This window comes from Rhagoletis pomonella, unplaced genomic scaffold (assembly GCF_013731165.1).
Source record: "Rhagoletis pomonella isolate Grant_MI unplaced genomic scaffold, Rhpom_1.0 Rhpom_scaffold_00004, whole genome shotgun sequence".
Lineage (NCBI taxonomy): Eukaryota > Metazoa > Arthropoda > Insecta > Diptera > Tephritidae > Rhagoletis > Rhagoletis pomonella.
Window position 1 is genome coordinate 35,035,998 of NW_023458558.1, and position 12,345 is coordinate 35,048,342.

A 12,345-nucleotide genomic window follows, 5' to 3' on the forward strand; every position below is an offset into this window, starting at 1 on the left:
GCGGATGAAAAAATTTCGGGCGAAACTCACGATAAGGCTTCAATACCTTTCGACTTGCATGCTGGGTACACAAATAGGAAGATGGGGCTAATTGAATTTATTTAAGCAAATAATTGCCTGAATTCATGAGAAAGGCAAAACGCTGCAAAAAATATAGTTCTTAGTAGTGCCATTAAGGAGTGGTGCCATGAGGAGCAAGTATTTTTCTAAAATGCGTTTTGTGTAACTATTTGTACATAGTATGTATGTATATGTGCACATGAATATGTATTTATGCATACATGCAAAAGCACATACGGGTGCGTTATTCTGTATGCAAATTAATCTTTTGATATTTTGTTGTTGATCTTAAATTGCTGTTTGTTGATCGTTACCTTGCGCTATTTGTTGAGTTATATCGAGCTTTTAGTACGAAAATCGCGCAACCAGCGTGATGTGGGATTTGGCGGAGGAGTAATCGACAATGATGGCAATTTGTCATCTAAAATAAAACTCCTTACAAGTTTGTGAAAAGAAGAGGCAAAAAATAAGGTGGTTTAAGTGAAACAAAACTAAAGGATGTAGTGTTTTGCTCTGCTGCATTGCGTTAGCCTTAAAAGTTTTTTATACCCGAGCGCACTTGTGCACAAGGGTATTATAACTTTGTTCACATAACGGTTGTTTGTAACAGGCAAAACGAATCGAGATAGATATAGACAAATGTATACATAAATGATCAGAATGAAAAGAGAAATCGATTAAACGGTGACTGTCTGTCCGTCCGTCCGTCCGTCCGTCCGTCCGTCTGTCCGTCTGTGCACACGATAACTCGAGTAAAAATTGAGATATCGTAACGAAACTTGGTACGTGGACTTCTTTTGGGCATAGGACGGATGGTATTGAAAATGGGCGAAATCGGACAATAACCACGCCTACCTCCCATATAACGGTAATTTTCAGAAATACGAAAAGTGCGATATTTTAGGAACTACTGAAGATAATTCACTCAAAATTGATATTTACAATAAGTTTTAGACGAAAAATAAGAATATTAAAAAATTTTGGCAAATGGGCGTAGCCACGCCTACTTACGGTTACATGTGTATATCTTGGTAACCGCTGCACCAATTTCTTCCAAATTTGGCACAGTTGTTGGTCCTGCTACAACATACCAAATGGCCGAAAATTTTTAAAATCGGACAATAACCACGCCCACATCCCATATAACGGTAATTTAGAAAAATACGAAATCCTCGATAAATCAGTAAATATTAAAGCTAATTTATTCAAAATTGATGGTTGCAACAATTTTTTACCAAGAAATACGCTTATGATACAATTTTGGAAAATGGGCGTGGCACCGCCCACTTATGATCACATATATGTATCTCGCTAACCGTTCTAGCAATTTGAACCAAACTCGGTATGGTTATTGTGCTTGCCACATAAAAGCAAAGCGTTGAAAATTATTGAAATCGGACTAAAATTACGACCGCTTTTCATATAACGGTATATTTCAGAAATGCTTGAAACTGCAATATTTCGAAATTTAAGGACGCTAATTTACTTAAAATTTATACACCCCGGCTTATCGTGTAGCGGTAGCTTTCGGAAAGGTGGAAAACATATATTTAATAATTGCGCCGGGTATTTAATGTTCGGCTCCGCCCGAACTTAGACTTTCTTACTTGTTTTTTTTTTATACCCGAGCGCACTTGTGCACAAGGGTATTATAACTTTGTTCACATAACGGTTGTTTGTAACAGGCAAAACGAATCGAGATAGATATAGACAAATGTATACATAAATGATCAGAATGAAAAGAGAAATCGATTAAGCGGTGACTGTCTGTCCGTCCGTCCGTCCGTCCGTCTGTGCACACGATAACTCGAGTAAAAATTGAGATATCTTAACGAAACTTGGTACGTGCACTTCTTTCTGGCGTAGGACGGATGGTATTGAAAATGGGCAAAATCGGACAATAACCACGCCCACCTCCCATATAACGGTAATTTTCAGAAATACGAAAACTGCGATATTTTAGAAACTACTGAAGATTATTCACTCAAAATTGATATTTACAATAAGTTTTAGACGAAAAATAATAATATTATAATTTTTTGGAAAATGGGCGTAGCCACGCCCACATCTGGTTACATGTGTATATCTTGGTAACCGCTGCACCAATTTCTTCCAAACTTGGCACAGTTGTTAACCTTCGTATAACACACGACATGACCGAAAATTTTTAAAATCGGACAATAACCTCGCCCACATCCCATATAACAATAATTTAGAGAAATACGAAATCTTCGATAAATCAGTAATTATTGAAGCTAATTTATTCAAAATTGATGTTTGCAACAACTCTTTACCAAGAAATACGTTTAGGATAAAATTTTGAAAAATGGGCCTGACACCGCCCACTTATGATCACATATATGTATCTCGGTAACCGTTCTACCGATTTGTACCAAACTCGGTGTGGTTATTGTGCTTGCCACATAGAAGCAAAGCGTTGAAAATTATTGAAATCGAACTAAAATTACGGCCGCTTTTCATATAACAGTAAATTTCAGAAATGCTTGAAACTTCAATATTTCGAAATTTAAGGACGCTAATTTACTCAAAATTGGTACACCCCGGTTTACCATGTAGCGGTAGCTTTCGGAAAGGTAAAAAACATATATTTAATACTTGCGCCGGGTATTTAATGTTCGGCTCCGCCCGAACTTAGACTTTCTTACTTGTTTTCTTTTCGCTTTAATAAATGCTCATGCTTGAGGCCAACGTGATTGGAGTGAATGCTGCTTGTGATTACTACAAAGAAAACTTCAAAGGAAGAGCATAAAATATTGCAATGCAATTGAAGTTAAATTCAGTGAAGCGGATTCAAAGTGGTTGTGTCAATATCTTTAACACATAAATAATTCTTAATACTATTGCGTTTATTTGCATTTCATAGCTGCAAGGATAACAGTTGAAAGCTGCAGAAATCTGTTCTGAATGTGTGCAAATGAAGTGAAAAAAATATATACAATATATGCATATATGTGGTAAAGAATTCAATGAATAGAAAATAAATACATATACATTCAAAGAATGTAGTAAAAAGCGTGAGTAATCAATGAAAAATAAGCAAACTAAGAAGCGTCTTATTACTTTTGAATTGAGAGTGCGATGTGACAATACGCGAGCCACTGTTAGAAGACTAATAAGAAAACCAGTATATAGAATAAATTTGTTATGAGCAGCGGCAAACATAAAAAATTAAAATCAACTGCAACCTGCTGAACTAAAGTATCAACAACAACTAAACTACATTGCGGCATTGTCTCCTGTTTCTATGTAAGTATTTAAATATTTCGCACAAAAAAAAACTGTAATCACAAGTAATTAAAGGCGCAGGATAATAGGATAGATACAAAAACGGAAATGCATATATGTATGTTTACCTAAATATGTCTTTGGTTATGCCCGTTTGTGTATATGAAGTGTCCTGAATCGCTCATTTTGCATGCATGCAAGCGCATATTTTTTGTTTGTGAGCTCCTATATATTCCTGCAGGAAATATATCTAACTACATATAAGTTGGCTTGAAGCTGATTAGGAAGGAACTAAAGTTATTGAAATCCCACAAGTAGATTATTTTTATCAATTGACATTTTTTTTCTACAGGGATGTGGAAATGTTTGTATGTAGCTGCGTTAGACCGGGGTGCTCGCATTTGCAATAAAACTTTTCCAAAAAAAAGGAATAGGTTAACAGTTCGTCGGAATGTTTTTTTTTTGGACCACGTCAACCGATTTCGATATTTCTTTTTGCATCGGAAGGTAGTGTCTCAGAGGTGGTCCCATACTAATCTGGTTTAGATCCGATCATTGGATATAAATAAAGTAATAATAACAATATTTTGGTGCGCGCACTAATGCTATACCAACCACAAATGGAGGTAACTACAATTTTACGCCGTCTTCGAACGGAAAATGAATTTATGACAAATTTTTTAAGGCAGAAATATATACCGCACTTTGAAATCGACTTAATAATGAAAGACAGGTATGGAGACATCTTATATTTGGCGGTTTTTTTGTGACTCAGTATGTACGAAAATTTGTATGACAAACTTTTTTTGCGACCCCGTCTAATTTACATACATACATACCCATATCTGTAAGCGTATTAGTGGGAAAAAGTTCAAAAGGGCGTGTGACGCCTTTGCTAATGACGAGATTGTGTGTTTTGACTCGGTTTTTGTACAGCAGGTTTTGTATTTTTTTACGCTTTGAGCGCTGCTTTTTCAGGGTTTTCAAGCTACTTAACCACATACGCACATTTGTACATACATATATATCTATATAAAAAAACCGTCTTGTGACCGATTTTCTTCGCTTCATAAGTAAACGTACTTATGTACTTCGTAAAACAAAAACAAAATGCTCTCATACAGAGGCAATAGTTATAAGCCCATACGTCAGTGCAAAAATCTAGCAACTAAGAAAACAACAACTATTAATAGAAACCGCTGTCGAATTGGCAACCGCCAAAAACAAAAAAATGCATAGGCAGGTACATATATTGTTCGTAGACTGTAGGGAGTCCTCGAAAGTGTTAAAAGGAGTATTAGATTTATTTGAATTATTTAAACATATTTTTTATGCATACATATTTGTGTATTTGTAAGTTTGCTCGTTTTTGCAATGATAAACATTTAGGCTGCATTTCTTTACTCATTCTGAACGTTTGGAATAAACTTTTTTGTTTACGTATTCTTTAGAACGTTCCTGATGATATGTTAACTTATATTTCAAACGCATTCTGTTTATTCTGGCTGTGAAATGGGATTATCTGGAATGTATAAAGAAACGCAACCTTAATTTTTAATTTCCAAATTTGTTTCTTCTTAATTTGTTTGGGGAATCAAGTTGATTATGTGCGCGAGTTTGTTAGTGATTGAGGGCTTCAATTTGAATTATACGTTTTTCCGTAGCCTAGGAGCTAATGACTTCACAACCATGTCATCCATTTTAGATGTCAATTTGTATTTAGCCAAGAATGTAACACAAACAATCTGGGTGGTAGAGTAGTAAGCGCTTCAATGAGAGCTACTATAGCAATGGTACTAGCAGGCAATAGGCTGCCCTGATGTGGCTGTTCCTTTGTATTATTAATATTTACGTATATATGGTTGTTGCTTCTAGTATCTAAAGTGTAAAAACTAGTCTACATTTTTTAAATATCATAGTGAGTGTTGTGAAATGCATTGAAAAATTTAAATACAAAAAATTAAGAATTGGTGCGACTTTCTTAATAAATTTGTTTCATTCCAGAAGCACCATTGCATCCTTTGCAGGGCCCAATAACACTGGTTTACAGCAAAAATGTTCTATGGATGCCACTATCCAATTCCCATGTAGAATTCCTCGGTGATTCCGAAAATCGAGATAATTTTTTTGATAAAACAGCTTTAAATAATAGTGGTTCACTTAATCACGTATATCTTACGAAACAATTGAATAATCATAATACAAGATACGGGAAATGAAAGCAAATGAAATTCACCATAAACTGTATATATACCACTAATCGAACGGGCTTTAACACAAGTGCAAATTATTTACACTGACATTGTTAATTTTTGCTTTTTCCCTTTTAAAGTTTGAATTTTTTGCATTTTTCCATCAAACAAACATAAAATCTGGAATGATTAATTAATTTCTCAGAAACTATCAGGGCTATCGAAAAGTGATCTATATACGGTTTATGGAGAATTTTATTTTCTATCATTTGCCGTACCTCTTATTACGATTACTCTTTATTTTAAGCTGAATAACGGTAAATTGCAAATTTCTCGAAAACGTATCCATACAAAAAAAGAATTAACTCGATTTTCGGAATCAGCGAGCGATTTTATATAGAAATTGGTTAGTGGCGTCTGGAGAACAAAATGAAAATTAAAATTTGTGATCCAGTGTAATCAGTTTCCGCTCCTGAGTTAAGCAAACGTTCCAAAGGCTGGTTTTTAACCACTTTTTTTTAAGATTCACATACAAATACATACATTTTGCCAACTAAGAATTTGTGTTGAAATAAATTCAAAATATTTGACAGTTGAGAGACTAAATAATTTGAAAAAAAAAAAATCAAAACAGCTGTTCTGCTGATACTACCTGCTTAATATGACTTGGTACAGCCATATATTTAAGTATTTTGCAAAGCCTAGAATACAAAATTTTGAGTGTTCAAAGCATAGAAAAACTCCATACGAATCAGAAGGATTTGATATTGATTTTGGGTTTATCGAACTTTCTGTTATCTTTTTTGGATTTGACAAGTTTGCCTTTCGTTGAATAATAACGGGAAGAAATAAAACAAGTTCCTTAATTCTTTTGGATACGTCTCATTTTTGATTTTTTTTTTTTGCTACCTATACCAAAGTATGAGTTTTCGCAAAAAGTGCACTTTTCACTCTAAGCTAGCGAAATTTTGATTTCCTTCCTCATTTGTAAAATAAAATAAATTATCTTGGTTCACTGAACTTCACTTCACTGAAAGCACTGAGTATACTTCGGATGTGTATGCATTTTTATCACCATTAACCATCATGAAAACAAATAGCAAGATGACCAATTTTAATTATATTTTCCACGCTTAATACATACAGTGGCGAAAATATAAATAGGGACGAAACAGTCTAGCATTCTTTGGCTATCGTTTATTTAATATTTGTTATTTTTTATGAAAGTGTGTTATCTAAAAAAAACATATATCCGAATTTTCAATAATTTTAAACCTTGTACAAAAAATAGGAAAATCAAAGTCAATGTTTCATAATTCGTCAAATTTTTATAAATGTTCTACAAAGTTTGAAATTTTGATTTAAATAGTTTTTTTTAGACAGTAACTATATTTGGATTAAAAAACATTTTTTAAACCATGAAAAGTAGCCAACATTTGTTAAACTGTCTTTTCCGCTATTTACATTTTCGCCATCGTACATACTTTTCTTAAAAATTGTTATTACATATTTTAGGCATATATGTATCCCTACCAGTTTTTATTTTTAAATCATTCAACACTTACAAAGTCGTGAAAGCATTTGTACGAAGAATTTCCAAGAGCTCGAGAACTTAGTCATTATGTCAGTTGCATGACATAAACAACTTGTCGCCGTGGCACATTACCGCCATGGGCATCACTTCAGTGTCCCTTATGCTAGGCACTAACAGCGAACAAATCCGACGGATTTGTTAGTGTTCGATGTCATTTTTCTCGTTAGTGGCATGGTGCGCGAACAAATTTGACGGATTTGAAAATTTTCAAACTCTTCTGATTTGTTCGATCGTTAGTGGCAAAGTTCGCGAACATTAACCCATGACATCATATCAGTCTACTTTTAACCCATTTCGTCATATCAGGTTATTTTGAACCATTGAAGTGAGCACATGGCGGGAAATTGCAAGAAAGCGATTTTTAGGAGACTTTTTTTGAACCTTTGAGGGGAGAAGTCGCAATTGGGTAAAGTAAAATTGAAAAATATAAAGATAGGAATAACAAAAAAAATTATGGAAAAAACTGCTGGAGAAGTAGAGGGAAGTAGACAAACCTGCCACAATAGAAATTGTAAAAAAATATCAGTGCATACGAGCCCCTGCTACCGGCGGAAATTGCAAAAAATTCCCCACGTTGTGGTACTTTGAAAACTTAGAATTTTCGCGGGACCGTGAATTGCAGCTTGGAGGCTTTTCGACGATGGAAGATTCTGCGGAAGAATATATGAAACATTTAAATGTAGTTTTGCATTTTAAATATCGTTTTTTTTTTCAGTGAACATTAGTAATTTATTGTGAGAATTTTAGCTTTGGATATACACAGTTATTGCACCCTTTGCTATTTGTTTATACTCCGTTTCCGCATTGTTAGGCTGTTTGCTACGCTGTTATACATCTACTAACATACATGTGTACATATGGATGTTTGCACAGTGGCGGATTTGAATATTTGTCACCGCTAGGCAATTCAGAATTTGCCGCCCTTTTTCCGATAGAAACAATATTTTGAGGTAAAAGTACCAGTTTTGGAACGATTAGCAGTAAATAGTAATATTCAAATGTATCTTATTTACTATACTTTTATTACAATTTAAGATGAAAATGTGGTATTTGCCTTGAGTAAAGGTATTCAACTTTTAAAGAAAGCCATCTACAAACCTTTTCCACTTGATAAGTTATAATCTCAAAAATACTAAATTAGTATTTTTAAATCACTTAAATAATATCAAAAATACCTAACAGCGTTGTTTTTTTGTTTCTGAGTAATTTAATCTCAAATTTATGTCTTAATATGTACACAAACAAATTCTACTTTCAGTGCAGCTATCTTGAAAAATAAAAAATTTGGAACTCAAAATCTTGCCGCCCTTCTTAAACTTTGCCGCCCTAGGCACCTGCCTATGTGCCTTTACGGTAAATTCGCCACTGTGTTTGCATGTACAGTACGAATGTATGTACATATGCATATACGTGTGTTCGCTTATTTTCCCCAGGCTCTTGATATCCCGACGCTTTGTATGCATTAAGCGGACAAAGAAATTCTACCTAAAATGGGCGGGGACAAACTATGCTCCTGCTCCTGTCTTGTAGTCTACAGAATAATAATATTTTTTTTTTATTAAAAACAATTCACTCGTACCCTTTCTTCGTTTTATGCTTTTTTCTTTGGTTTTTTTTTACGCATAAATAACCAAACACGCAACCGTATAATCTGCTTTATCGCTCATGTTTACTCGCCGAAGTTCAAGTGCGATATGATTTGTGCGACTTTAGTGGCGAAATGCTGCGCGAACAAATCCGTCTGATTTGTTCGCTGTTAGTGCCTAGCATTAGTCGTTTAGCTACGACGAATCTCACACAAATACATACATAAATACTAACAAGTACGTAACTATAAACAAAAAAGTTAAGTCAGCGCATCATTTCTAGCTGCAACTCTTTCGTGTGCACACATACTGACCACTCCCCTCTCTCTTTCTGTCACCACCCAAGCCTTCTGCAATTTTTTATTTAGTGTTTTTTTTTTTTTATTTATGCGCCTCTGTAGCGCATCGTCATTGGTATTGTTTGCTTGGTACTTCTTGCTGCTTGTTTTCTTAGTGTCATCATATTTGTGGTAGTTGATTGTTGTTATTCTTCTGTCGCCATTGTTCCGAGCAGTGATGCTCTTAAGTGGTCCAGTAAGTTTTGGTCGTTATGTATGAATAAAAAATATTTATTTATGAAAGCGTTTAGCTTTGCGTGCGTTCATTTAGCAGCTCATCTTCGCTACGCCCACCTTGCTACCTCAGTCACTTCTGCTGTGTATGTATGTATGTATGTATGTGTACGTGCAGCTCACTTCTAAACAATATAGCTGTGTTCATTTGGGTGGAGATACTTGCGAGATTCGTGCATTGTTGTTAAGTTCTTTTTTTAGCAGTTTTCCGCTTAACGAATAACTGTTAAGTGTTTGTTTGCAAATATCTGCATACATACATATATACATATGTATACGAGTAGTAGAGGGTGCCAAACACAGCACTTGCATTTAAACGTAATATGTATAAGTAAGATTGAGGAAAGAAAAATATGGACTTATGGCGTAAGCATACAATATTTCGATCTTTTAGAGAATACACCTTCGAATACGAACTTCATTTGTACAAACGCACTACAAGGGAGCAATATTTTTCCTTAGCTCCTGGTAATTTAAAACGAACTTTGAATAATCCAAAATTATACTGGCAGGTGAGGTGAACCACCCTTTAAATCGTTACTCCAGTGGAATAGCATAACTACAGATCCTGCAATAGCTTCGTTTTTTTGTAAACGAGCGGCAAAGGAACGCTCAACTCCGGTAAAATTTTCCTTTAGCCATATTGGTATCCTGCAGGAAATGGAAAATCTATAGAAATGAGTAATTTTGTGATGTATTTAAAATATTTATCAAGTACGTACGTATGTTTACAGAGTGTCCTAAATCACTCGTCAAAAATGGAGTGTAATGTTTTTTTTTTATTGGAAAGCGCAAAATTTTGAACTTCTAAATCGGGAATGCTCTATCTTTCGGTGGTAATGCCGACTTACGGTTTCGACCGGAACTGGGCTAAACTGATCGGAAGTCCATTTATTTAAATGGGATATACATATTAATACCACAGATTAGAATTCTGCTCATAAAAATACATACCTTTTGTCGGAAACTTTTTTTCGGTTTCGATCGGAAGTGGGTTAAACTGACCGGAAGTCCATTTTTTTATATCACACATGTATGTTTTTACTACAGATTTGGCTTCTGTGCGCAAAAATACCCAGCTCTTGTTTGAATATTTTTTCTCAGAAGTACCTTTTTCAACCTCTAAATTACCTTTGAACTTCAACTCGCCATGAACTGCTGTTGAAAAGTGTTGAAAATGGCACTTCCGAGTAAAAAGATACAAACAAATGTTGCGTATTTTTTCCACAGAGTCCGAATCAGTAGTAATAACATACATGTGCAATTAAGGAAAGAAGTCGGTAATACGACCAAAAGATAGAGCATCCACTCACACATTTAAGAAGTCCAGGCCCAGCTGAAGTTCGAAGGTCTTTTAGATGTTGAAAAGGGCACTTCCCCTGCAAAAATCGCGACTACTCCATGCATGCATGTAAGGAGTACTCCCGAAGGACCAAGGAGTACTCCAAAATTAACCACAATTCATATAAAAAATATGGTCCAATTAACATTGCGATGTCCTAGGGCAGGACCATATACTCCATCTCTGCATTACATCAGAGTAGCACAAAACTACTCCCAACATACTCCAATGACATTGTCGTTATATTTTTTCGTTTGTACGCGCTTTTGTTCTTCACTTCGCATATGCTTTTTTAGAAATTAATAAAAACCAAAGACAAAAATTAAAAATTAAATGTAGTCTCTGACGACATTCGAACCCGAACATGCTGGGAGCTAAGAACTAACAGCTAGCATCTCTACACGTTCAGCTACAGCCAGACATGCAAATGTGCTTTCAAATGCTCAACTTCAATCACATTTCGTTAAAACACGAGCAGTGATCGGTTAACAAACAATAAGCTGGCGCAGAGACACGAGTTGGTCCGCTACAGCATGACAGAGGAACACTTATGTAAGTACTCCAATATACCACAAATAGACTACATGGTCCAACGATTTTTGCAGGGTTCTGATAAAAAAAGTTGAAAGCAAAAAGTTACGTATTTTTATATTTAGAATCCGAAAACATGTATATCTAATTTGGAAAAAAATTGAATTCCGGTCTGTTTAACCCACTTCTGGTCGAAAACACTACCCTCCATTTCAGAGGGGGTAGACGGGTGGTCTGAGTCACCCTGTATAAGTAAACAAAAATTTCCCTAAGAATTTTGCCACCAACAATTCATAATAGAGCAGCTGTTACACTTAACAATACTACGCTTCAGGTCGCGCGTTTTTTAACCGACCTGGCTGAACTCGGATAAATAGCCGAGTTTGTGTTGTTGCATTGTATGTATTTCGCTACTCTACTGAGTCATATCCGCGGCCTTATTTGTAAAAGCTTGAGTGTGTTAGAGCTACGTAATAATTATCGCAATATTGCAGCCTTATTGCTTTCCTGATGATATGTTGCTGATGCCCAACTGAAAATCTTACGAAATGCTGCATGAAGTGCGCAATATAAATTTTGTTCCTCGAACGCTTGATTCAGGCAGAGTCGCCAAAATTTCCGCGTAGAATGTGAAGCGGCATAAATTGTAGCTCGAATACACCCCTTTCTTCCTTACTCATATATTTTTCAATTCCTTTTCCTTTTCCTGTTCATTTTCATTTTTTCCAATTTCGCAGTTGATATTTGCTTGGCTTTCGTAAATGATTTTTGCCTTTGTTGCATTAAAATTGACTGGAATAATGATGCTGTCGCTTGTCGATGTCGCATAATTGAAACAATAGGACAACAATTAGCGTTTTTTTCTATGTATCATGCTTCAGAAAGTATAGCATTGTGCTGGCTTCAGACTTGTTATTGAAGGATTGCACATCAATGTATGTTGAATTCTGACATTCGTCGGCAAAATTTTTTAAATGAAAACCAGTTGGGCCTAAAAGTATGCAACGTGGCAAAATAACAGATGCAGTGTGTAATCATGTAACAAGATGTTGCATGTTGTTCGGCACGCCTGCTATTTTGTTTGGAGATTTTTGGCGTTCCAAATTAGCGATAGCGACTGTTGGAATGGGGCTGCTGAATTCATAAAAATAATACTAATTATAGGAAAGTTGGCTATCTCGGAAATATAAAAGAAAGTATTGTCTTTTAATAAAAAAAAAAA

The 12,345-nt window shown here is 35.1% G+C and overlaps 1 protein-coding gene across 1 annotated transcript in view; it reads left to right on the forward strand.

Moving 5' to 3' along the window:
* Positions 1–419: 419 nt before the first annotated feature.
* Positions 420–12,345, forward strand: part of LOC118737525 — a gene marked incomplete in the record, with an annotated part of 218,716 nt that continues 206,790 nt past the window's right edge. Inside the window, 2 exon segments of the mRNA XM_036468093.1 lie at positions 420–531; positions 2,945–3,327.